We start from the raw sequence: 13,198 nt of genomic DNA, 5'->3' as shown, positions 1-13,198 counted from the left end.
TGCAAAGTGTAATCTAGTGCATAGTTTAGGGTGGTAAAGTGTAATTTCCCCTAAGTTTAATTTGCATGCCAGCGATGACTACTTTGAAGTCAAAAGTGATGAAATGTACATTGGTTTGCCATCAACTTTATGACTATTAGTATTCAATTGCTAGTGAAATTTACGTGTAAGCAATTTATGTCAATAATACTTACATATACACACACACACACACAGAGACCAAAACAAGCTCTAAGCTCTTGATATTCTCAATGCAAAACACCATACATGCATTTTCTAAAGAATTTACACCCACTAGTAAATAAATGAAAAGCATATCATGCTGTTTCATATAAGGCCATTTATAATATCAAATCAAGTCCTCTTTCTTGCAACTCTATGCTGTCTTCATTGGAATTGCAGACAAATGGGATGTCACCAATTCCATCATAAAAGATCCCACAGAAATCACCATCACTACCCATCTGTGCTTGGTTGTTTGGCTCTTCCCCATCAATGTCATCTGCAGATTTGTTTGAATTCTTCTCAACTAATTCTTTGAATACCGAAGATCAAAGGAGGAGGCCCAGTGCAGTGGGAGAGGAAGACTTATTGATTGAGCTAATAGGAATTTTTCTTTCAAATATATCATGCTTTTCAGGGGACTTCAAGTAGCCTGTGACCAAAGGATTAGTGTGTAAGAACAAGGATTTGGATTTCTCTTTTGGATTGTAGTTACTCGGTGATGTCACTGTATGAGGCTCTGGGATGGCCTGTAGTTCATGAGTGGCTAATGAGGCATTTGGTCCTGGCTTTAACCATCCTATGTATGTACTCAAGTCAAAGTTGGTCACAGCATTGATCCCTCTGTACTCAATTGCTGCAATGTCATAAGCACGAGCAGCTTCCTCTGGGGTACCTATTAGAATAATGGCTAAATGATTTAATTATCACTTTTCTAACAGCTTAAGTTTTTAGGACAATTAGTAGTTTATCGTAAAGTAGCTGGTCTTAAAAATGAGAGAGAAATATGGATATGTAATATGTAACTTACTGTAAGTAGCAAGGTAGAGGTATTTGTTTCCAAAAACTCTCCCTATTCTTGCTTCCCATCTGCCATTATTATGGTGCCTGCATAATATTCACACACAATTTGATTCTATTTCCATTAGTTATATTCTCAAGTGGTTGGTTTTACCAAATATCAAGAGACTCACCTTGCAACCCCCCTATACTTGGATACACCTCTTGAGAAGCCACTGCTTTTTCTGAAAGAAACAAAACCCAAATCATGTTATTTAGAGGAAGTGTCCACGGTTGTGGATTACAGTCTATTTTTAACAATATGTATGAGGGATCATACCTTCTTAAAGTGGCCAAATACTCCTCTTTTGTCACAGATTGCATTATTTCAATCTCAGTCTCATAATCAGATAACTGTAAAAAGTATCCATGGTGTCAAATTAGTTTCCTTATGTTATATGACTTTCTAAAGGTTTGCAGGAAATCAATTGTAATCCATAAATGTCATTCTTACTGGGAAATTGGTGAAAGTTGTTGTCCCCCAATACTTAATTGCAGCTAAATCGTATGCCCTTGCTGCAGATTCTTCTTCATCATAAGCTCCTGAAAAGTCCCCCCAAAAAAAATCACTCTCTATAATTCACTCAAACAGAACTTGCGAAACCTTAACTTGATAGGGGAAAAAAAAAAATACTAAAAAGGTACTCACCAAGGTAAACTGTTCAGTGCCAGCAATCAATTTTGAGCAAAACAGAATAGAGGAGCAAAAATGTTAAACAAGTTCATCAGAATCCTTTAAAGAAGTAAATGAAGCAAAGCAGAGGCATGAGTGAAAAGTTTTCTACCTTGTTTCCCTTTCTTCTTCTGCGTTATATTCCAAGATAGCTTATCCCACAAGTGAGCTTCAAACTGCCCCGTCCATCTATGTCTGTTCATTTCATTGATTCAAGTTCATCATCAATAAGGGAAAAGAGACATAAATAGTCATGTATGTTATAGAATCATAAACCACTTAATTCCTTAATTTAGACCTGCTGACTCTGCAAAATCTTGAACTTCTTTTCACTGTGGTGGCATTACTAGAAGTTTGGTCAACTTGTTGCTGTGGCAATTGCTGCTGGTTCTGATCACTTTGATTATTATCATCACTATTACTAAGTGCAGCTACAGTTGTGTCTCTTCACCGTCTCTTCACAGACCGTGTTCCCTCAGCCTAACCATTTGCCACACACATGCGCCACCTTCCTACATTCTCTTCATTCTTCACCACCATTGTTTCCATCTCTTGTATCCTTCCTCTGATGCTTTCTCTCTTCCTTTGCTTCTTTGTGTGGTTGCTTGAGCTAATAAGTTAAGAGTTTATGTATATATACACACACATCACTAGTTTGCTTCATTTGGCTTATTATGTTTTTGTTTTTTTGTTGTTACACCTGTGATTTAATAAAAGTCTAAACAAAGGAGACGATGATCACTAAGTAGTTAAGAGGCAAATTTGGAATGTCAATCCACTGTTTCCAGTGCTTTTGGCTTTGCTACACAGCCGGCTGGCTGCACATAACAACATAAGTACAAGGTTAAAGCAAGGCTATGCCATTTCAAATGATTAAAGAAATTCATTTGTCAAAACTAGCAGCAGGACATGTATAGATAGAATATTTAGAAAATGGAACACATCGATCCCATTCTTACTCTTAGTCAAGTTCTCAACCTCAGGTTAATAATACTCAAATAATTAAGTTCATCCTTTCTTTTCAGTTAAGGTTTTTTCTAAAACCATAATCTCAAAAATGGGATCAATTATCTTTGTCAATAGACTAATCATGATTGGCTACATATATTAGGGTAAATTACAATTCACCTACCTGTGGTTTAATTAAAATTTAAGTTGTTTATATGTGGTTTGAAATTTGATACTTTACCCACCTTTGGTTTGACCGAAATTTAAGTTGCTTACATGTGATTTAAAATCTCATGACGCAAGTGTTTCACTAGATTGGTTTTTATCTTATTTGATCTTGTATTTTAATGTTTTTTGTGTTTTTGGAGGAGAGAGACATAAAAGTAAAGCAAAATTACATATTTAACCTAATTTTTAACAGAAATGAGTTACAGAATTCTAACTAAACTAATCTTAGGTGGGTAAAGTGTCAAATTTCAAATCATAGTTAGGCAATTTAAATTTCGGCTAAACCACAGGTGAGTAAGTTGTAATTTCTTTTCTTTTATCATTTTATTCTATCCAATATCATACTTTTTATATCTCCTTAAATAACATGTGTTGAAGATCTTTTTAATGTTAGCGACAAAAGAAAAAGAAAAAAACATTGACACAGATTTATATGGTTTAGCAATGTATACATATTTGCATGATATAAAAAACAAAGGGTCTACAACATATTATATTATGAGAAAAATCGCAACCCGTTATATTGAATTTCTTAATATATTCTTATCATCGGAATGCATTGTTCCATTTTGCTTCACTTCATTACACTTTGTCCACTAGATCTGTAAACTAAAAACGGTTAATTTCTCATTTAGAATATGAGCCATTACCTCTAACAGTTATAATAATTATTTTTTTAAGTAAAGCAAAAGGAAATCTATTATAATGTTATTACAACAGGTGGTAAAATCCATTGCAAATTTTGGACCCCACTTCCTATCAGGTCCATGTTTTGGGCCCACATTCTTTCCGGAAGTTTCAGGTAAAATCATCCATGCTTGGCATATAAGGCAAATAAGAACACTTAAAGAATGGCTTTGATCTTTTGTTATTTGGGGACAAGCAGGACAAAATATGGTACTATTTTTCAACAAATTGTTACACGACAACTTGGTAATTCATCTTCATTATATCAATTTCTAGGGTTGTTCGCCTAGCTAGATAGAATATTTTTGTTTTGGTCTTTCAAATTTGGATGGCTTAATTAGATTCTTCTCAGTTCTGACCGTGTTTGGAGGGTACTTGTCACTGGAATATGAGTCTGCTCCTTCCATTGAGCTCATAATATTGACGTTGAATTCCATGGAATCAGCGGGTATATATACTCTTGCAACCTCTATAAACTGTTACAGAACACATTTTGTGAAGAATAATAATGTTGTAACTTACAAAATGTGTTCATTTATAGCAAGCTGTAATCTTTCAATCCACTCAAATGTACTTTGTCTAATATCTAATTTTGAGAAAATCAGACCTGGTGATATTGCATGTCTATAGTTCGAGTATTTTACTGCATCTTAAATTGTGTAGTACGTACCGTACGTATTAATTTCATAGGGCTAGAAGTAGAACCTGAGTGGTTGTGCACGTGCACATCTATGTGTTTGTGTGTGCATGATGTGTTACCATGTTAGTATCCATAATCAACAATCAAATAAAATATATAAAATAAAAGTATTTTAACTTTTGGTTGGTCGAGCGCTCATGATATTAATATTATGTCACATGAACTAAAAATATTTTAACTTTTGGTTGATAGTTCATGCTATTAAGTCATATAGATTTTTTTTTTCTCATATAAACTTTTGAAGTTACATAATTTATATGTTATCATTTTATTATTATATATATTTTTAGTTGAATTTAAATTCTATTATATATATAAACATTCAATTAGAATGTTAACACATCATTATTTCTTTAAATTGTAATATACAAAGTTTGCCAACACAATCATAATATATTCTTATTAATAACTACATAATTATCTAATCTCTTATTTAGACAAAACAATTAAATATGAGAAATATATATATATATATATATATATATTATGTTAAATTTTCGTATGCATACTAAACAACAAAGTTGTTTTAGACTTCTAGTTATTGAACTCTAGGCAATACTAAGGATTGAAATTGTGATAAGCTCAAATCGCCCTATTAACTTATGACAACCATTAATTTATTGCATGTGAAAAAATCATTGTCTAGTTGTGGCCAGCCCAGAATGGATGGGAATTCCTGTGGATAGACACAAACACTGGTTCAATCGTAGGCTAATAAGTACGAAAGACAGATATATATATATATATATATATATATATATATATTAGATATATAACAAAGACAATTTATATAAGAAAGAAGAAAGCATATATAAGCACAACCATCAGTTTCAGATTGCTTTGGAGTCAGAAAGAGGCTTTTTCTCTCTCCTGTAGGAGTCTTACTTCTCTCTTTGGTAAGAGTCTTTTTCTCTTTCAACTAGATAGGAGTTTCCTCTCTCCCTTAAAATCTGCCTAAGGGTTTTTTCTGGGTCTACACCGGTTTCTAAGCTGGCTGTAGCCCTTTCTGTCTTTGTGGGGTGGCTGCATGGATCAAGAAGTGGTGAATGATTTGGAAAAGTTAAAGCTCACAAGGGAAGAAGAAGAGGATATTGTTATTACAAACAATAGCAGCTCTGAAATCCTTGAAGAATGCTCATTGAGCTTATTTGGGCGTTTACTTTCAGATCGTCATCAAAATATAAGAGCTCTGAAGAATACTCTAAAGGCTGCTTGGAAGATGGGCTCTGATTTGAGGATTGTGGAGGTAGGGAATAATCTTTTACAATTTAAATTTAGTTCAAGATGTCAGTTAGAGTGGGTTGAGAAAAGTGGGCCTTGGAATTTTGACAACAACCTTCTCCTGCTATGCCGATGGAAGAAAGGATTAACGTCAAAAAATATCAATTTCTCCAGCTCCCCTTTTTGGGTGCAGATTTGGGGTTTACCTTTTGAGAATATGACTGAAGTAATTGGGAAGGATATCGGTAGTAAGATTGGAAGGGTGCTAGAAGTTGACAAGCGGGCTATGCAAGCGGATTTAGCAAAATTTTTAAGAATAAGGGTGGAGGTTCCAAACCTCTCCGTAGGGGAGGATATGTTAAAAATGAAGAAGGTGAAAGATATTGGGTTGACTTTAGGTATGAGAGACTACCTAATTTTTGTTACATTTGTGGCTTGCTTGGACATGATGAAAAGCATTGTCAAGCTAGTCCAATGGAGCAACGGTTAGGGAGACAATATGGTGAATGGTTGAAGGCTGGTGGAATTTTAAAAAATGGAGGTGAAAAGGATAAGTTGAAGATGCATTTTGAGGCTAAAAAAGGGGGCTTGCAATCAAGGGCGGTGGACGGTGGGGCTGGTGTAGAGATCGGAGTCGAAAAGAGGAGCTCGCCTACTGTGGTGGAGGCTGGTAGAGCTGATAGAGGTAGTGGTTCGGCCGATATGATGGATACAGTCCCCTTGGGCATGATGGATGGTTCGGTCACGTCAAATCATGGGGAAATGGGAAGGCAGAACAGATGGGATGATATGGCTCCAGAAGTTTCAAGTAAGGGGCTGGATAGGACATCACGTGAGGAGTAAAAAGGTGATAGAACTGAAATAGTTTGGAATGAACTGCATGGGGATAAGGTAAGTCAGGAAGTAACTAAGAGGGGGTATGGGCCGGCTCTTAAAGAGGATAGAATATTAAGCCCAATTGGGCCTAAAGGAAAAGAAGGCTTAAATGAAGATAAAGAAAGCAGGCTGGTTATAAGAGAGGCTGAAGTATTAAGCCCGCTAAAGCTGAAAGGAAAAGAAAGCACAAGTGAGGTTTGGGGTAGTCAGCCACAAAGCCCAGGCCGATTATTTAAAAGAGCAGTCAGAGGCAAAATTAAAAACATGGCAAGGGAAAAAGGAAAGACTCCAAATATTGAGGAGTCTGAGCAAGCTCGAGAGGTAAGTAAAAAAAGAAAAGTTAATGATGATATGTTGTTTGTTTGGGATGATAGAGTTCAAAAACATTTTTGTGAGGAGAAACATGGAGATGGGGTAAATTTTTTTACTGAAACGGCGGTGATTGCTGAGCAGCACTGCTTGGACCAATGATTACTTTGGGATGGAACTGCTGGGGGCTTGGGAACTCCCGGTCAGTTTGAGTGTTGCGCGAACTCATGCAACGTTGGAAGCCTAAAATTGTCATGGAGACAAAAATGAAGAAATATCGGATGGAAAAAGAGAAATTTAAAATTGGTTTGTTAAACGGTCTAATTGTTCCTAGTGTGGGGAGGAGTGGGGGTTTAGCCATGTTATGGAGTAGGGACATAAAGGTGGAAATTCAAGGCTATTCAGGGAGTTACATTGATGCATTTGTGACTGATCCGGAATTTGGTTTTCAATGGTGTATTACGGGTTTTTACGGAAATCCTAAAACTCATCAGAGAAAGGAGTCGTGGGATCTTTTGAAAAGCCTTAGCCAAAAGTATCAATTGCCCTGGCTATGCTTTGGTGATTTTAATGAAATTGCATCGGTAGAAGAGAAATTGGGTGGGGTTCAAAGATTTCAAAAACAGATGGATGAGTTTAGAGAGACAATACACCATTGTAGGTTCAAGGATCTAGGTTACTGTGGTCCTGAATTCACCTGGTGTAATATGCAAGAGGATGAGAGTAGATTGTATTTAAGGTTGGATCGTGCTTTGGCTACTCCTGAGTGGGTTGATCATTACAAAAAATAAAAGTGCATCATTTGGTGGAATCCACATCTGACCATTGTGCTTTGCTTATTTCTAATGATATTGTTGTTCAAAAGCATCCCAATCGACGTAGTTTTCAATTTGAAGCGATGTGGGCAAGAAGGGAGGAATGCAAAAATATCATCCAAGAAGTCTGGGATGGCAGCCAAGAATTAAATTCTCCTAGTGGGATAGCTACTAGATTGAGTCATTGTGCTGAAAACCTCTCTAGATGGAACAAAATGGAGTTTGGGCAAATTCCTAAGCAAATTCAGAAGAAGAGGGAGATTCTCAGTACTCTTGTCTGTAGAGATAAAGATGGCAGCTTAGGAAGTGAGATTAATGTGATAAGAAAGGAGATTAATGAACTATTGGATAGTGAAGAAATTATGTGGCATCAGAGATCAAAGGTGCAATGGTTAGGCCTTGGAGATCGAAATACGAAATACTTCCACACCAAGGCTTCAGATAGGAGAAGGAGGAATACTATCAACAGTATTAGGGATGAAAATGGGAATTGGCATGAGTCTATTGATGGGATTGTAGAAGTGGCTGTGTCATATTTCAAGAATCTGTATTCTACTTCTTATCCGACTCGCATCTTGGAAGTCCTTGACACTATCCGAACTAAAGTCACTGAAGATATGAATCAGCGCCTTATTCAAGAGTTCACAAGGGAGGAAGTGGAGGCAGCTCTAAAACAGATGTACCCAACAAAAGCTCCAAGTCCGGATGGTATGTTTGCTATTTTCTTTCAAAAATATTGGGGTATTGTTGGTAATGATGTCATATGCATGGTTTTAAATGTGCTTAATTCAAATATGTCTATGGTAGAGATAAATAGAACAAACATCACTCTGGTGCCAAAAATAAAAAACCCCACAAAAATAACAGACTTTAGACCTATTAGTCTGTGTAATGTTGTTTATAAACTCATATCAAAAGTGTTAGCAAATCGCCTTAAAATTATCCTTCCTCAAATTATTTCAGAAAATTAGAGTGCGTTTCTCTTTGGGAGACTCATTACTGATAATGTGCTTGTGGCTTTTGAACTTATGAACTATTTAGAACATAAGAAGGATGGTAGGAGAGTGTTATGGCAATAAAGTTGGATATGAGTAAAACATATGATAGGGTAGAGTGGGGTTTTATTAAACAAGTGATGGAGAAAATGGACTTCCATGAAAAATGGATAAAGTTGATCATGCATTGCATTACCTCTGTTTCTTATTCTATCCTTGTTAATGGTGTTGCTTATGGTAGTATTACTCCGTCGAGGGGTCTCCATCAAGGAGACCCAATTTCACCTTATATTTTTCTGTTGTGTGCAGATGGTTTTTCCTCTCTTATTAATAATGCTGCCATGAATCAAAGAATTAGTGGAGTATCAATATGTAGAGGCTGTCCCAAGATCACTCATCTGTTTTTTGCAGATGATAGCCTATTATTTTGTAAGGCAAATAGTTAAGAATGCCAAACTCTCATTGATGTGCTCCAGCTATATGAGATGGCATCGGGTCAGAAAATCAATGCGGATAAATCTTCAGTCTTTTTTAGCAGTAATACCCCGAATGATAGAAGATGTGAAGTACTGAATATGTTGGGTCCAATGCAGGATACTTGACACAAAAAATATCTTGGCCTACCCTCAATCATTGGCAAGTCCAAAGTCGAAATATTTGCTGAAATCAAAGAGAGGGTGGAGAAAAAATTATCGGGGTGGAAGGAGAAAATGCTTTTAGTGGGTGGCCGAGAGATCCTCATTAAAGCCGTTGCTCAAGCAATACCAACTTACACTATGAGCTGCTTCCAGATCCCAAAAAGTATTTGTGATGAGATTGAAGGAATGATAAGAAAGTTTTGGTGGGGCCAAAGGGGTCAAGAATCTAAGATTGCTTGGGTTAGTTGGAAGAAGATGTGTAAGTCCAAGCCGGATGGAGGAATGGGGTTCAGAAATTTACAGGCTTTTAACCTTGTTATGCTAGCTAAGCAAGGTTGGAGATTGATTTCGAATCCTAACTCTTTGGTGGCCCAAATCTATAAAGCGAAATATTATCCGCATGGTGATGTTTTTAATGCCAAACTTGGTTCCAGCCCTTTTTATAGTTGGAGGAGCATCTTCAATGGGTTGGAAGTAGTTAAAAGAGGTACTCGGTGGCAAGTTGGCAATGGCGAAAGGATCTATATTTGGGAGGATAAGTGGCTCCCTACTCCAACAACATACAAAGTAATCCCCCCCCCCCCCCCCCCCCCACAAAAGCATTTTAATGATTATCCTAAGGTCTCGGCATTGATTGATAGGGACACAAGGAGGTGGAAAAGTGATGTAGTAAGATCTTTGTTCTTGCCCTTTGAAGCAAGAACTATCCTAAATATTCCCCACTACCATAGCCTTCCGGAAGACCAAATCATTTGGGTGGGTAATAAAAAGGGAGAATTCAATGTTAAGAGTGCTTATTATATTGTAGTTAGGGTGCTAGACACAAGGGAGGAAGGTGAAAGCTCCTCGGGTGATGCTAGGAGCCCTCTTTGGAAGAAACTTTGGCACTAGAACATTCCTCCCAAGGTACGTATTTTTGCTTGGAAAATGTGTATGAATGCTCTTCCTACTTTTGTGAACTTGCAAAGAAGGGGTATTAATATTTGTGATATTTGTCCGACTTGTGGGAAAGAGCCAGAATCAAATTTCCATGTTTTTGTTAAATGTGAAGTGGCTAGGAGAGTATGGAGCTGTTGGGTAAATAGTCCCATCGATTTGCTGGATGAAAATATGGATATTATAGATATTGCTATGAAACTTGTTGAATTGGGTACTTCCTGTGACTTGGAGGTTTTCTTAGGGGCTGCATGGGCAATATGGTATAATAGGAATAAAATTGTGCATGAGGCCTCAAGTCAACATCCGGACCAGATTTGGTGTTTTGCTGAAAAATATATTTGTGAGTTCAAAAGTGCCTCAATGGTTTGCTCTCAAGGCTCTGCTAAGACAGATGGGAAGTGGACTGCACCTCCACCCGGTTATGTTAAGATTAATGTAGATGGTGCCACATCTAAAAATGAAAAAAACTCAAGTGTGGGGGTAGTTATAAGGGATGTAGATGGTAATGTTCTTTCTGCTTGTTGTAAATATTTTCAGGGTCAATATTCGGTGGAGGAAGTTGAAGCTCTAGCTATGGAGTGTGGTCTTCTTCTTGCCAAAGAGCAAAAGCTATCTCATGTTATTTTGGAATCTGATGCATTAATAGTGGTTTCTAAAGTCACAGCAGCTGATTCATGTGGCTGGCTTGGCCATGTGTATCAAGGGATTAGTGGTTTGTTATCTTCGTTTAGTAGCTGGAATATCAAGCATGTGAAAAGGGATTACAACAAGGCAGCCCATGTGCTGGCGCAATATGCTAGGCAGAAGGAAGATTCTTATGTTTGGAAGGGAGTTTGTCCTCCCATGGTAGCTCAGGTTGTTCAGGAAGAGGGTTTGTAGTATGATTCTGTATTGAGCTTGCCTTTTGGCTTTGTTGTACTCACTTTTCCTTTTGGTATGAAATTCCAGTTATATTTCAAAAAAAGAAAAAGAAAGCATATATAAGCCGACAAAAAACAATAAACTATCCATATAAAACTAGTTGCTAATGTATGGATTACATGGTCTTGAATATGGGTATTATGATTTAATATGGGCTTTGTCCTTTCATTGATAGTAAAACAGTGGGCTTCTTTTGGCATCTAACAGTTGCTTGCACTTTATAAAGTACGAGAGCTTTTAAGCCCAACCTTGTCCATTGAGTTTTTCTTCTTGATACAGATAAAGTCATGAGTGACAACTGATAAGCACCGTTTTGATTCATGTCACTTGGTTTTATTGGTTTTATGTTTTGTTTTGATTTGCTTTGTTTTTTCGATGGTTTATTGTTGGTGTAGGCAAGTAGGTAGGATTCAAACTCAGAAATTTTTTTTTTTTTTTAATTTTTTTATAAAATTTTTTACTGTGGGGCCAAAGAACTTGGCGACCCTGGCCCACTTTGTACTGGGCTCAAGGCCTGCGCTGAGGAGAGAAAAATGTCTGAGGACATATGATGAAAATCCAAAATGGCCTAGAGATGTTGTCGAGGACGATTTTGTTCTCGGCTGATGGAGATCAAGGCATCGCTTCGAAGGATCTCGTTCAAGTACCAATTGGGCCGGTTACGAGAGCACAAGCAAAGAAGTTCAAGGATGTACTTAATGGACTCATCCAAGAGTTATAGGCTCAAGCAAATTCGTGGAGGCCCATTGAGCATGATCCACGTGGGCAACAAAAAATCGTCACCTGGATTCAAGTTTTAGAAGGATCCGGTCAAGGCTAAGAATTGGCATGAAATATTTTGGGTCTATGTAAAAAACGTTATTCTAGGTTTAGGTGATTTATTTCCTTGTTTTTAGGTGCATTTAATGCTTTTTTAGGTCAAACTTTATTCCTAATATGGTTAGGTATCAATTAGGAGTTATTTTAGAATATATTTTATTGTCTATCAAGTTTTAAGGAACCCTTAAATAGTCATATAAGTCTGTAAACGTTTTTCAGATATTATTGATAAAACTTGTGAGGTTTATTCTCTTTGGTTCTTTGAAGAACTACTCGAACTTATCAGGAATTCCCATGGCTTCATCTCGACTTATCAAACGGAGTTTCCACCACCGTTTGTGGCGTCTTCCTTATATCGAGGTTCTTGTTTGTCATAAACAACGGGTCGAGGTCTTCCATTTGAATCTGTCCATAGAACGATCTTGGGTTCCCTTTCGTTGTTAGGTCTCGTTATTCTTGATGGGGTTCACATCATTTGGTATCAGAGCACAGTTTCTAGTTCAGGTTTGCCTATCCTTTAACATATTTATCTCTTCTTAGCCTAATTTCCTTTACCCTATTTGTTTAATCTTTGTTTGTCTTGTTGATGTCTAAACTATTGATCTGGTCTCACATCTCTTAGTTATTTTTCAAAATCTTATTTCATTATTCTCAAAAGCTAGTTGCCAATCATAAAAATAAAAAAAATAAAAAATAAAAAATAAAAAAAAAAAAGAGAGAGAAGAAGAAGACAGAAAGGAGTCCGAACAAAAAAAAAAATTCACTATTCTGTGCTTCCAAAATTCCAAAACTGCCATATTCCTTCTAATTCTAATCTAAAAATTTCCATATTTCTTACGTTCAAATATGAGATTCCTTGATTAGTTCTTGGTGAATTGTTGCTGGAAATTTTGAGTTGTTTGTTTAGTTTCAAAAGAACTGAAAGAGAATTATCGAGTGGAAAAGGGCAAGAGTGGTGAGAACATCAGAGGGTAAAAGCCATATTATTTTGAGTGAAACACGAGTGGAGAGTGATCCACATTCTTGAGTGTAAACATGTAAGGTAGTGATTCGTGAGGTTCCTTTTTTTTTTTTTTTTTTTTTTTTTTTTTTTTTTTTTTTTTTTTTTTTCTATCCTTTGTTTTGCAGCAATCATGTCTCATGATAGTGGTAAGAGCATTGCTGAAGATGATACAAAATTAGCTGATCCGAAAATGTTTTTGGAGGCCATGATGAGTGAGATGAGGCGTGTGATGAAGATGGAGATGGCGCAGGTTCACAAACGGATAGATCAGATGGAGAATAGACGTGAGGAGCAACCACAAAACGGTTGTAATTTGCATAGAAGGGAAAGAGTTCCACCGAGGGAGGAGGATGAAGAGCATTAT

General features: G+C 36.7%; 1 pseudogene; it reads right to left on the bottom strand.

The window, feature by feature from the left end:
- Positions 1 to 227: 227 nt before the first annotated feature.
- On the bottom strand, positions 228 to 2,284 carry LOC126707273 (AP2-like ethylene-responsive transcription factor At1g79700; annotated as a pseudogene).
- Positions 2,285 to 13,198: the final 10,914 nt, after the last annotated feature.

This window comes from Quercus robur, chromosome 2, assembly GCF_932294415.1.
Source record: "Quercus robur chromosome 2, dhQueRobu3.1, whole genome shotgun sequence".
Taxonomy (NCBI): domain Eukaryota; kingdom Viridiplantae; phylum Streptophyta; class Magnoliopsida; order Fagales; family Fagaceae; genus Quercus; species Quercus robur.
The sequence above is the reverse complement of the archived record's forward strand: the minus strand, read 5'-3'. Positions and strand labels throughout refer to the sequence as shown.